The 12,185-nt window shown below is 46.7% G+C and overlaps 1 long non-coding RNA gene across 1 annotated transcript in view; it reads left to right on the top strand.

Moving 5' to 3' along the window:
- Positions 1-621: 621 nt before the first annotated feature.
- The window catches only part of LOC141373515 (uncharacterized), a 64,641-nt gene continuing 53,077 nt past the window's right edge, over positions 622-12,185 (top strand). Inside the window, exon 1 of the long non-coding RNA XR_012379582.1 lies at positions 622-729. This is a non-coding gene — a long non-coding RNA (uncharacterized lncRNA). The remainder of the gene's footprint in view (positions 730-12,185) is intronic.

Below are 12,185 nucleotides of genomic sequence, written 5' to 3'. Positions count from 1 at the left end.
TATCAGATAATTAACTCCTTCTTCCCCCAAAGAAGAGAGACGAAGAAAGAAAGAACTATTATTAACGAAGAGGAAGGGAGGGAGAGGGGAAGGGGCAATCACTGAAAGGGCTCTTTCATTTTTTCCTCTGTATACTTCTGTATTCTTGAATTTGTGCAATAGGCACATTCTCGCGCTTTTCTGGTGTAGCTATTTTTTATCATGCAAAGGCTCATTTATGGACTCAACAGCTAATATTTTTGTCTTCGCTCAGTGCTGAGCACTGTGCTCTGCCCTTGATCAGCTATAATCCTCGCAATATACTGTGAGTCACATATTATCATCCCATTTTATAGAAGAGGAACCAAAGACCTGATGGCAAAGCCCACGTTCTCACCTCCTGCTGTACTCCACATGCCAGGGTGGGTACCAGAGGGAATGAGGCTTCCCACCTTTGTGTAAGCAGAACCTAGTGAAGAGGGAAAACAGGAGAGAAAGAAGCAGAAGCATTTACCGGAAAGAAATGCTCAGAGAAATAGCCCTGGTAAAGCTGAATGACACCAGAAAGTCATCAGAGGTGGTTTGGTGTGCCGGAACCCCCATAAACATTTTCATTTGGTTCTGCACACCCAGACGCCTCGTGTCACACTGAAGCTCTGTCCAGATGATTCTAATAATAGCCCGATGGAATCCTGTGGTTGGAGGAGACTGAGAGAGGTCACTGAGTCTGTCTTCTGCCTGCAGAAGGGAGTAAGTGTTCTTTTTGTGGGAAAAATGGAGGCAACGAGTAACTTAAGTTACTAGATTAAAGTCAGTCCCCCACCCTACCCCTGAAGTCGGCAAAGGAGTGGAACTGTGTACTGGATCCTGGGGCACTGACAGTCTCATGAGTCAGCATGTGGAAAATTATATTCATGCTGCAGCTCTTTACAAAGGAAACAACTGTCCACCCCTCTTTTCCGGCTTGTAGACATCTGGTGGGGGGAAGGGTATCAGCTGGGGAGATGAAAAGGAGTCACTAGAATGCCCCTTCTCACAAAGTGGCATCCGGAGGAGGACTGGGGACCGTTGGAAGGAGTTAGGTGTTAGTTGTTCGTGCATCATTGGGTCACTCCTCCTTCTGGTTATCCTGCTTCACCAGGACGTGGCTCCGTCAGGACACTGGATCAGGCAGCGTATGTTACGAGTGATTAAATCCCTTGCAAGAGATTAAGAGAATTACATTCAGAGACTCCATCTAGCCAAAGGCTGACGGGCAGTGGCTGGTCATTCTCTGAGTAGCTTTATGCATGGAAAATAGAGAATTACTGGAGCTGGTTCCAGGGCTTAGGACTTTGAATAATGAGAATAATGCAGAAACAAGTTCTCTGAAGGAAAACGGCTCCTCAGTCAAGGGCATTGAGAGGACTGTTGAGTTGGTTATGATTTGAATGAAGATGCAAATCTGACATCAGTGATGCCGGAAGCAATCCACAGGGCAAAGGTCACCTTTGGGCCACCATGGTTAATTGGGCCGGAACTAGGGCGAGGTACTCACCTTGAGTGCAAAATTTAAGGGGACATCAAAAAACTCAGCAATCAAGAAAAAAAATATTTTGATGCTGTATTTCTTAAAAAATCAGAATTATGCTCTCAAAATACAACAAAACATCCATGATGAACAAAATATCCAAATTTTAAATAAAAAAAAAATCAGTGTCAGTTTGAGCCATAGTGGAGCCTGAGGCGAAAGGAAAAATGTGTGCCCCTGGCATGAGTGAAAGCAAACTACATTTGGGTATTTTCTAAATACGCTTCTTTGCTTATCTCATTTTTAATTGAGAGAATTGCCATGTCTGACAATTGCTCTGGACTAAGTGACAACCTTAAATAATTTTTAATTAATTTAAGCAGAACTAAAATGAAAGTAAATTCTACTTAAGTATAAGTCAAATATTTAAATTTAAAATAATGCTGTGAGTTTTAATACACCCACTTTTCAATCTTTCAATATTTCTTCAACTACTTTAATGTTCTAGAAAGAAATTAATCATTAAAAAAATGCATATGGAGGTACATAGCTTTCCTTCAGACTCCACCATAGCCCCTCATGGCTGTGGTGGTAAATAAACCACGGCAGATGGTCTCCAGCCAAAAGTGGGGTATGTCTGTGTCAGACATGGGGGGCGGGGATTGCTGATTACTCCTCCTCTCAGTCTACAAAAGACCCTTCTACCTCCCTGGGGTCCCCCTTTGGGATTGGGGATATAGGGAATCATCTTATCTCATTACACACCTTTCTCAGAGGCCATGAGATTATGGAAACTGGAGACGGAGGACATTATCCCATATGCATTGCTTGAGGAGTCCCTGGCCTTTGGGAGGCAGTCACTTTGAATCAAAGGTCACAGGCATGTAGCACACACCTGATAAAGATCTATGGGTGTGAATTCTCTTCTCTAGGCAACTTTAAGAAACACCGTTTGGAAACTCTTGGCTAGAAGAAACTTCCTGAGATAATGAGGTTTTTTTCCTTATTATTAAAAAAATTCATATATGCTCATATGGTTCAAAATTCACAAAGATATAAAAAGGTAAACATTAGGAAGCTGTTTCCACCTTGTTCCACACTCTCCCCTTCCCCATATAAATAGGCAATAACATATCAGTTTCTTGGGAATTAGGGCTTTTTAAAAAAGAGTATTAAAATAGGTTTTATGAGTTAGACTGGGACCCACCCAACTCTTTCTGGATCAGACTCTCTAGCTGGTACAGAGGGCTACGCAGAGAGGTCATATCTTGCATGTAGTTGTTACTGGCAACTTGGAGCTGTTGTTGTACTAGGGTGACACCAGAGCCCGCAAGCAGGAGGCCTCTTTTGCAGACTGTGACTAGCGCTGGTGCTCCTGGCTAGCCAAGCTAATGGGGAATAGTCTGAGGCTGTCAGCATGGTGGGGTTTTCCTCCTGTGACATCTTTGGTCTAATAATAATCACCAAAGGAAAGGGTATCAGTGTTTCTTAGAAACACATGCTAGAGTTTGTAATCTGTCCCTACATTCAACCACAAGCAAGCTTCTGCATACACAGGATTACACGCATCCTCACGACGGGAATGACATTCCAAACCACAAGCACAACTCTTTGTTTTTGTGGTCACCATGTACCCTCAAGATATCAGTGGCTCCAAAGGCAACTGATTTCCTTTGCTCTCTCAGTTATGGTTGAGGAGCTCACTGGAAGCCAGGGATGGAGGAGCCCCGTTTGTGAGCAAGGGTCCCACAGGGTTCAGAGCTGGAGTGTAAACAGAAGCTGGGCCAGGAGAAATCTCAGTACAAATCAGGAGAAATGCTGACTAAACCGCCATGCCACATTAACTTTGTAATGTGTCAAAGGCGTCTTCTCTTCACGCCTCTTTTGGCTACATCCCTACTCATCACTCTTCTCTATAAAGTTGTTTCCCACTGAGTCACCCTCTAGGGCTTGCTGGCAGGCTCCCCACTCCTTCTGGTGTTCAGCCAAGGGACCCCTCCCAGACTTCTCCACTCATTCCCACCCTTCACATGGCCCTGGAAACTTCACTGAAAACTTGAGTGGTGTGTGATCTCCCAGGTGCTGCAAGATGTCCTGAGCAAGGTGGTCAAGGAAGGCAGACTGGACCCCATGGTCCGTCTGTCTCACTTGAATCTGGGAGGGCATGGAGACTAGGGAGTAAAGAAAAACCCAACAGAGCCTGTGGTTCCACCCTAGGGTAGCATGTCAATGCTTACCTAACCCAGAGCAGACACATTTTTGTTGTGGTTGTTCAGTTCAACTAATGTTAATTAATGTGTTCTGGAAAGTGATAATTGCTGTTGGGGCAAATCTAAGAGTAAGAATCCTCTGGTGAGGAGGGGCAAAGAGTGTTCAGAGAACAGGAAATGTCTAGAGAGCTCTGGAAAGAAAGCCTGTGAAATTATGACAAAGATCAAATGCTTAAATGCTGAAGGAAATCCCAGGAAGGAAGGGGAAGCTACAGGTTGGATTCTGAAGAGAGCACTACTCATGAAGAAAGATCCCAAGCACTTGCCCTCGTTTCCTCAAACCCATGGAAGCCTCTCCTTCCTTCATTTCTGCAATGCATATTTGCACCTACTTCACTGGGGGCACTCAAGAAGCAACTAAGACTAACTGTCTTTCTCCGCATATTTTTCTGTTTCCTTGGATAGCTCTTCCTCACTTTTTGAGAAGAAATACAAAGTTTAAAAAACCCAAGTAACTTTTTCTTTGGAAGAGAAATTCGTCTGGAAGACGAATTTCACCACCAGCAGCAATGCATTTCCAGAGATCTGTGCTATGTCCAAGGAATACAACACCCGTCACACTCACTCCCAACGGTGACTGGCTGTTCTTCTGTTAGTGAGTGTGGGTAAAGACCAGATCATTATTTCACAAAGTTAGACAAAAATAGAGTAGAGTGGTGTTGTGTTGGCTTCCTGGACTATTTGACTGCAACGCTTACTGTATTTTTTTTTTAACTCTACCAATTTTGAGGCCATGCTGATGGAATGTTCCTTTGTACTTTCGCTGCTGTCTGGAAATATTTGTTTTCATCTTAAGAATTAAAGAGATCTCAGATTTCTATATTTTAATAAGTGTGACCTAGATAGTGGTAAACAGCCCACACTTCACCCATGCCCTTTTGATACAATAAAGTGCATCTAAATAAGCCTTTTGAAATTTTGATTAGCTCAGGCAGGCTTCATTCCACTGCCAGGAATCTTGCCGTTAAAGGAGACTTCTCCCAACCCCACCTATAAACACAAACCACCTGAAGAGAAAGAAGCAAGAAATATTTTCTCTCACAGCTAAATTGAATAAACTTTAACTCCCTTCCTTCACGCGTGACGTGTTAGATACCTCTTATCTTACGAAACGCCAGTTTCTGTCTCCTGTGGGAGACATCTTCCCAAGGACTTCAGGTCTCGGTTGGCATAGCCCCTCTTTCTCCTTTCCGCTGCCTTGATTTCTCCCCTTCGCTTCTGAATCATTCCCATCTGCGTAAAAAATAAACATGAAAAACTCCCCTTCTCTCATACCCCCCAGCTACAGCCCCACATCTCCGTTCCCCCTCCCACCCATATTTCTAGAGTGACTTCTCTACCCACTGTCGAGACCCCTACCTTCCTGGCACCACTGAAATGGCCCTTGTCAAGACCCCTAGTGACTGCTATGTTTTTGCCCTAATCCTTTCAACCTACTTCCTCCTCCTGGACCCTAGCCTGGTTCCTGGGTCAGCTTCTCTCCTGGTTCTCTTCCTCCCTCCCTGCCCACATCTGTGTAAGTCTGCTCCACCCACATTTAAACACCGGGGCAGTTCAAGGGTTTGGTGTCAGGTTCTGTTTTCCTCTGTCTACACCCTCTCCCTGGCTCACTTCATCAGTACCCAGGGACTGAAATGCCTTGTTTCTGCGGTTGACTCCCAAATTTGTCTGAACCAGCTCAGACCTCTCCAGCCCAAGACTGGCCCACAGAGCTACCGGCCTGTGTAACTTCCTCTTAATTAATGTCTCATGGATGTCCCAAGTCTGACCAATCCAAAACAAGGGATAATATGCATGCTGAACATTTGAGAATTAAAGGAATCTGTCCTCTTCTTCATCCTGGATGGTGATGTCTGCTCATGAAATCTGTGTGTGTGTGTCAAGTGTGGTTTGGGTGTGTGTGTGTGTGAGTGTGTGTGTGGCACCTAGAGTTCTACTCCCACTCACCACGTATACAGTGTCTTGATTAGCAACTATGTGTCGTTTTTTCTGGGCTCATCTCTAGTCTCTAGTGGACTGTCTTTCCTATCAGTTCTATGATATTTTGAATCATGACGGCAACACCAACAAAAGCCCATACCCCATCCGTCGTCTGGAATGTTGGGAAATGTTCTATAAACGGTGACGGTTGCCTTTCTGGGACCCCAGGGCTGGGTCATACCCTTCCAGGTGCAGGTGGTGAGAGGGTTTACCATGAAAGAAAGAGAGATTCTCAGAACCACCGATCCCAGAAGAGTTGGTTCAGGGCCTTAGATGTAAGTGAGGGAAACCATAATCCCTCTCTGTTCAAGGCCTGGAGACATTGAAGATTAGAGCAGTGGGCAGGTCCCTGAGTTACATGAACATAAAACAACACTTAAAACTTTTTTGGTTAAATCAACTTACTCACCAGTCCATCTCCCAACCTGATTGTTCCCCTAAGCTCCCACCTCATCAACCATTAAGCATCCCATCACCTGAGAATGTTTCTTCTTGCCACTCCAGGCCTGCTCTCCCGCAGGCCCAGGAGTGTGGTACCCTAAGTGCCGGAAGGTCTGGAACCTAAGGGATGGTCCTGAGAAAGCTCCTGAGGGCCTTGGGAGCCAGTGTTCCATGAGGGATGATTTCTCCTGGGGATGTGTCACTCATTTGACATCGTCACCTGTGAATCTCGGAGTCTCAGGATGACATCATTTAGCTTGGGACTCCAGGTGTGTTGGATGCAGTGCCGGCAATGTTTGTGTTCTGCCCCTTATGCAGCTCTGTTCCTCGTGACTGAATCCTTCAGGATGGGGGAATCTTAACGCAGGGCTGATAGACAGGTCTTGGAGAGGAGGACCCATGACTTTCTAAAACTGTATGTACAGTATTGCATCACTATGATTTAGGCATGTCTCTCTAAAGGGAGCGCTCCTTAGTTGTCTTCAGATTTAAAGTTGTCCAAGAAACTGCAAAAGTTCTGGTCCATCAACCTCCCACTGTCTTCCCCACTGTTTTAACTTCCTACTGATCCTAGAAGGCCTTGAGAGGGTGAGTTCTATCATGATTCTGGTACAAAGATCTGGAATGAGGTTGTCTAGGTTAGACTAGCTTCTATGCACAGAGAACGAGACTATGGGTTATTTGGTTTTCTAAGAAGTTGGAAGGTAGGGGAATGCATTAGTGGGCATCCTTCATTCTCCATCTCGGACACTGGTGTGTGTGTGTGTGTGTGTGTGTGTGTGTGTGTGTGTGTGTGTGTGTGTGTGTGTGTGTTTAGAGAGGGGGAGAGAGAGAGAGAAAGAGACTGAGCATGAGTGTAACAATCTGACAGGAGGCTGTGTCTCATTTTTCCTGTGCCAACCCCTGATGGCAGGTCCTAGTTTTCCTGGGCTCTGTCATGCTTAATCAAAATGTCTGGAATCTCCTCAGGGAGACCAAACCCCTGCCACCAACATTCCCACCCCCTGCCCACCTTGAACTCCTCACATAAGCCCCAATATCATCCCTTTCTCCAGAGTGGGTTTTGTTTATTTCCAACAAGATGCATGCCCTACCCATCCCTCCCTGGGCAGTGGTTGTGGATGAAAGAAAGCATTGTTTTCCCACCTAGGAGAGGCAGCAGCTGGTGGATGAGCACCTCCAGCGCATGCTCAGCTTCATTCCCCTTGGCAGCGGAAAAAGGGACAAGCGAGGATTGAAACTGGGAAGCCAGTGCAGGGACTGATAAGGCTCCAAAAAGACCGACTAGGAGAGAAGCTGGGGTGACCACACCCAGGACTGAGTAACATCCAAATCAGCCTGGGCTAACCTGGAAACACGGAGTCAAACCTGCTCTCTGCTCTCTGACAAGCTGGGGACTCCGGTCCATGGCTGTTCTGGGGAGAACAGAATGTGTGGGGACTTCCATCACTGCCCTCCCTATTCTCCCCACTGGGGTGCTTTCCAGCCTTCATTTCTGCTACCTTTTCCCACATAGTCTTGTACATCTTTCTTCCCAGAGAGCTGGTCAGGGGATCTCCTTCATCAGGCTCTTGGTGCTGGTGTCGTGAAGAGGTGGGATAGTGCCAGGGGGCACTTTTCCTGGCAGATGCCCTGCCCTCAATTGGGGAAGTAGCTTTGTGTGAGGAGCATGGACATCCTGGGCTTTGCTGTGAAACTGGAAGTGCGGGGGCTGAATCCTTTGTCTTCTTGTCCAGAATTTTCTGTGTGTAAACCCCACACATATACGAACACCTACTTCAGTACATAAGGTACTGCAGCTGGTGCCTATCCTGGACTGCAGCATAGTGTGGAGATCTATCTGCATACAAGAATATGACAATCCAAGTATTGAAGTCTCCAACCATTACTGTTGAGGGGTCTGTACCTCTCCTCAACTCTATCCTTTCATGTCTTATACTTTGGAGCCCTCTCGTTAAGTGTGAAATGTTCATGATTATCTCCTTGAAGAGTGGCCACTTTTGTTACTACAAATTGTCCTTCTTTATGTAAAAAATGTCATAAATTTTATCTTAGATTTAAAAAAAGAATAATGACCATCATTTCAAATCAATAGCTGGCATTTATTGGGCATTGACCATGCCAGATACTTTGCTAAGCACTTCACATGGATCACCCATTTTAATCCTCATGGTACAGCTGAAGTAGGTACTACTATTACAATTTTACAGAGGAAAGTTAAGCTCATAGAAGTTAAATAACTTGCCTCAGGTCACAAAGTAGGTAAAGGTTTAAGCTGAGCATCAAATTCAAGTCCATCTCCAAAGCCTATGTTCAGAACCACTACCGTGAGCTCCCCCTACAAGGATGGCTAGGAAATCGGAGTAGTTCGGAGAGTGGATGATATAGGAATTCAACTATAGGTGATATAGGAATTCAGAAGAATGAAAAAATCAGGTAATTAGAAGAAGGGGGAGTGGAGTGGGAAGGAGAGATATAATTCTGGAAAAGAAAGCCTGAACTCCGCCATGAAAATCCATTGGTCCCACAAAAAAGAATATTGAGAGGACTTAATAGGGAGGCCTACAGTGATCTCAGAAACCATACCCAATCTCTCTACTCTGATAAGCCATCCCTGCCCACCACATGTGAGCCTTGGTCTTCTACTCCAAGCCCTAGCCCATGTCCACTGCTTCTGCCTGGGTGCTAGTCACCCCTTCACCTCTGAATACTCTGGTGATGCTCTACCCAGATCCTCTCAGATCCCTGCTCCTGACTATGTGTGCTTCGTTTTGAACAACCTGCACCTGCGGCTTCCTCAGAGGCCTGACCTTGCGCTAATAGAACCACTTTTCCCTCCAGGAGCAGGAAGTGCCTGGGAATGTAAAAACCGCCAAGGTCACCTGTAACCAAGGACTGAGGACAGATGAAAGGTCAGCAAACTTGCCTCAAGGTGTACAAAGGCTAAGGTGTAATTTCTACTCTGGAGCTTCTCAGGAGCCAGGCTGGTGCCGGACTTCAACGGAGGTCGCATCCTTGCTTGGCTCTGTCCCTGCCTTGTCTGCTTCCTCACTCCCTTGTGATTGCTCCTGGGAGCACTGCCTTCATAATCGCATGTGGACATACCTTATCTCCGGCTCTTCTCATGGGAGCCAGACTGAAGACAGTGTGGTGGTGATGCCCCACCAGCATCTCTGGGAAGACCAAGTTGACTTGAGCTGGACACCACACCAAGACTGAGGCTCTGGGGACATTTGTGGGTCAAAGAGTCCCTAAAGGAAGTGGGGGAGGGGCTCTGGAGGGCAGGGAAGGGATGTGGACCAACATCACCCCTCCCACAGAATTGTCAGTTGCACACAGTGACTTCTGGGTTGGCAGAGGGTCTTGCTTTCAGAGATGGAACTTTGGATTTCTGCTCTGATCATTTCCAAATCACAAGCATGTGAGGGGCTAGAGTTATTAGGAACAGAGGAGAAATCAAGTGGCTTCTGAAGGATAAATGAAGGATGAGGGAGAACATTCTGAGGGTGGGGGAAGAACAAGATGAGCAATGAGGAGAAGGTCCCCTTGGGACTTTCATTCTTCATTGGATCCAGAACTAGCGCCACAGCCCTGCAGCCCTTCACTGAGGGTCAGTCCCCTTTAGTCTACCTGCAGAACCCTCACCCCATGGCTGGGACAGCTGCTGAATATGAGCTTTTCCTTCCTATAAACCATAGAGGTTTTTTCTATAAACCATAGCACACTAAGGTGAGAGTAGGTGGTGATTCCCACAGGAATTACCTCACCTGAGGAGCCATGTTCCCCAAGTTTCAGGTAAGAATGCTCTATTGAGAAGACACACAGTGCATAGGACTCCCTCTGAGGATATTCCACGTCACCTCCTACACACACACACACACACACATCCTTCCTATATTCTTTCATCCATGGGTTGCCCTCAGTCAGGGCCTGCTGGGTCAAGGAAGTGACCAGGCTTTGAGGCCTGTTGTAAAGCCAGACTCCAGGGCTCATGATTTTTCCTGCTTGAGTAAGAGCTGGCTGGCAGCCTGGCAAAGATAACTACCAGTTCAGGTCATAGGAAAAGTGGGGGTGAGAGAAAGAAAGTGAAGCACCCCAGGGCCTTAGGACCTGCCTGACAGAAATACACCACTCCCCTGCTCAAGAGTCATCTCAACTCTCTCCCTCTACACCTGCTCAGGGAGCGTGACCTGCTACCTGGGGAATGCAGGTGCCTCCCTCCACAGCCTGGCCACAGGGGACGGCTATTCCACCTCTGGGGAAAAGGAGTCTCTCCCTTGGCCCCAAAGGGATGCCCTCTCCTGCCTTCTTCCTCATTCCTGAAGTTGTGGCAATTCTTCCTCTCTGGGTGATGCCAGGTGAGGTCTTCCCTGGAGTTCATCCTCCACTCAAGGGTGTTTATCCATCATGAGCTAGGAATGTGCTTCCTCCTCTCACATGGGAAGGTCCTGAGGTGGTGCACAATTCCTCCTCCCTAGTCAGAACTTACACTGATACTTCTCCCCATGGCCTACTCAGGCTTCAAAATAGGCTGAGAAAAACTTCAGCAGGAAAGGTAGAGTTCCCTGGGGCATATTTTCCTCCACTCAGGAAAGGCAGCAAATTCAGAGTCTCTCAGTAATAACACAAATCAACCCTTAGGGACACTGTGGACAATTGTACAGATCACACATATGCCCTGTTGAGGGGAAGAGTGGAAGCTGAAATTCAACCAGAGCTTTATTTGCTAAGCTATGTACTCTGGTGTGGGATGCACTCTTTTTTCATTGCACAAAAGCACCCCTTGTACACTTCCTTAATTCATACAAAGACTCTCTATAATCTAGCCTCTGACCTGGCAACCTTTTTTCCCTTACCTTCTTCTGCTTGGAAATGTTCTCATCTTTGCAGTCCCAAAAAGTAGTCTTTCTCTTTTCCTCTCTTCCTCTTCTGTCTGGGATGGTCTAATAGAATAAAAAATAAACCTACAGTCTACCATTTCCATTGAGAAAGTGACACCCACGTGCCTTCTCAAATTCTCCATCAGCAACGAGCAGCAGTCCCAGTCAGTCTGGACGAAACTTCAATGCTACTTCGCCCATCCACTCAGCCTGGTCTTCCTTCTTTTCCTCCCACAGTGTCCAGCAAGATCATTTCTTATGAGGCTTTCTCTTGAGGAGGTGAACGGGGCCAAACCAGAAAGATCCCTTTGCCCTTCCTGCAGCCTTAAGAAGTGGCAGGTGGAGCTCATGACCAGGCCTGGCTCCAGTACCCCCTTGCTCTTCTAAGGGATATTTCTTTTCCTTTGTTGGATCTTCCTCTGCTGGGCTGTGAGCTAGAACTAAGCACCCCAGCTGGAGGTAGTCCCCAGCCCCAAGAGCAGCTTAAGCAAAGATCATGGAAATCACCTGCTGGGGTAAATGGCCCTCGCCAGCTTCAGTCTGTCTGATGTGGTAGAGGCATACATATATCCCACACACATGCTCCCTGTTCCTTTCCTTCCCAGCAGTCTCTGCAAATTTTCTCCCCAGCTGTTTGCAAGAAGCACAAAGCAAGAGTTTGTTCTTGTGTTGTTGGAGCCCCTCAAGTTTAACTCTGAAGCCCCCCTTTGGGCAGACTTCTCTTGGGCCCCTCTCACAGATGGGACTGGGGGGCTGGATAGAGGATTTGGAACTGGTCTGATCCTACAGGGGGGCACACCCTGCAACCCCTTCACCGATGGCACAGGAGAGCCCAGACCTGTCCGTTCACAGTGTGACTGAAAGCATGTGTCCTGGGTTGGGGTTCTGTCAAGCTCACAGCCAGTCCTCAGCCTTTTCCTATGTCATGTTTGGGGGTCTAAGCACAGCATAGAGGGATGGAAAGAGAGGCTCAGATAGACCCAGGACTTGGTTTGTAAACACCATTCTCTTCTAAGAGGATTAGCACTCCTTGGAAAAATAGCCATTTCTAGGGCTAGAGTGGAGAAAGTACATGAGCCTGGAATATCTCGTGTCAGAGAGCAAGGAAGAACTCACAGAGCAATG

Source organism: Callorhinus ursinus, unplaced genomic scaffold (genome assembly GCF_003265705.2).
Source record: "Callorhinus ursinus isolate GAN/ISIS: 27379988/994484 unplaced genomic scaffold, GSC_fseal_2.0 scaffold10, whole genome shotgun sequence".
In the NCBI taxonomy this organism is placed as follows: domain Eukaryota; kingdom Metazoa; phylum Chordata; class Mammalia; order Carnivora; family Otariidae; genus Callorhinus; species Callorhinus ursinus.
This window is presented reverse-complemented; position numbering and strand designations above follow the sequence as displayed.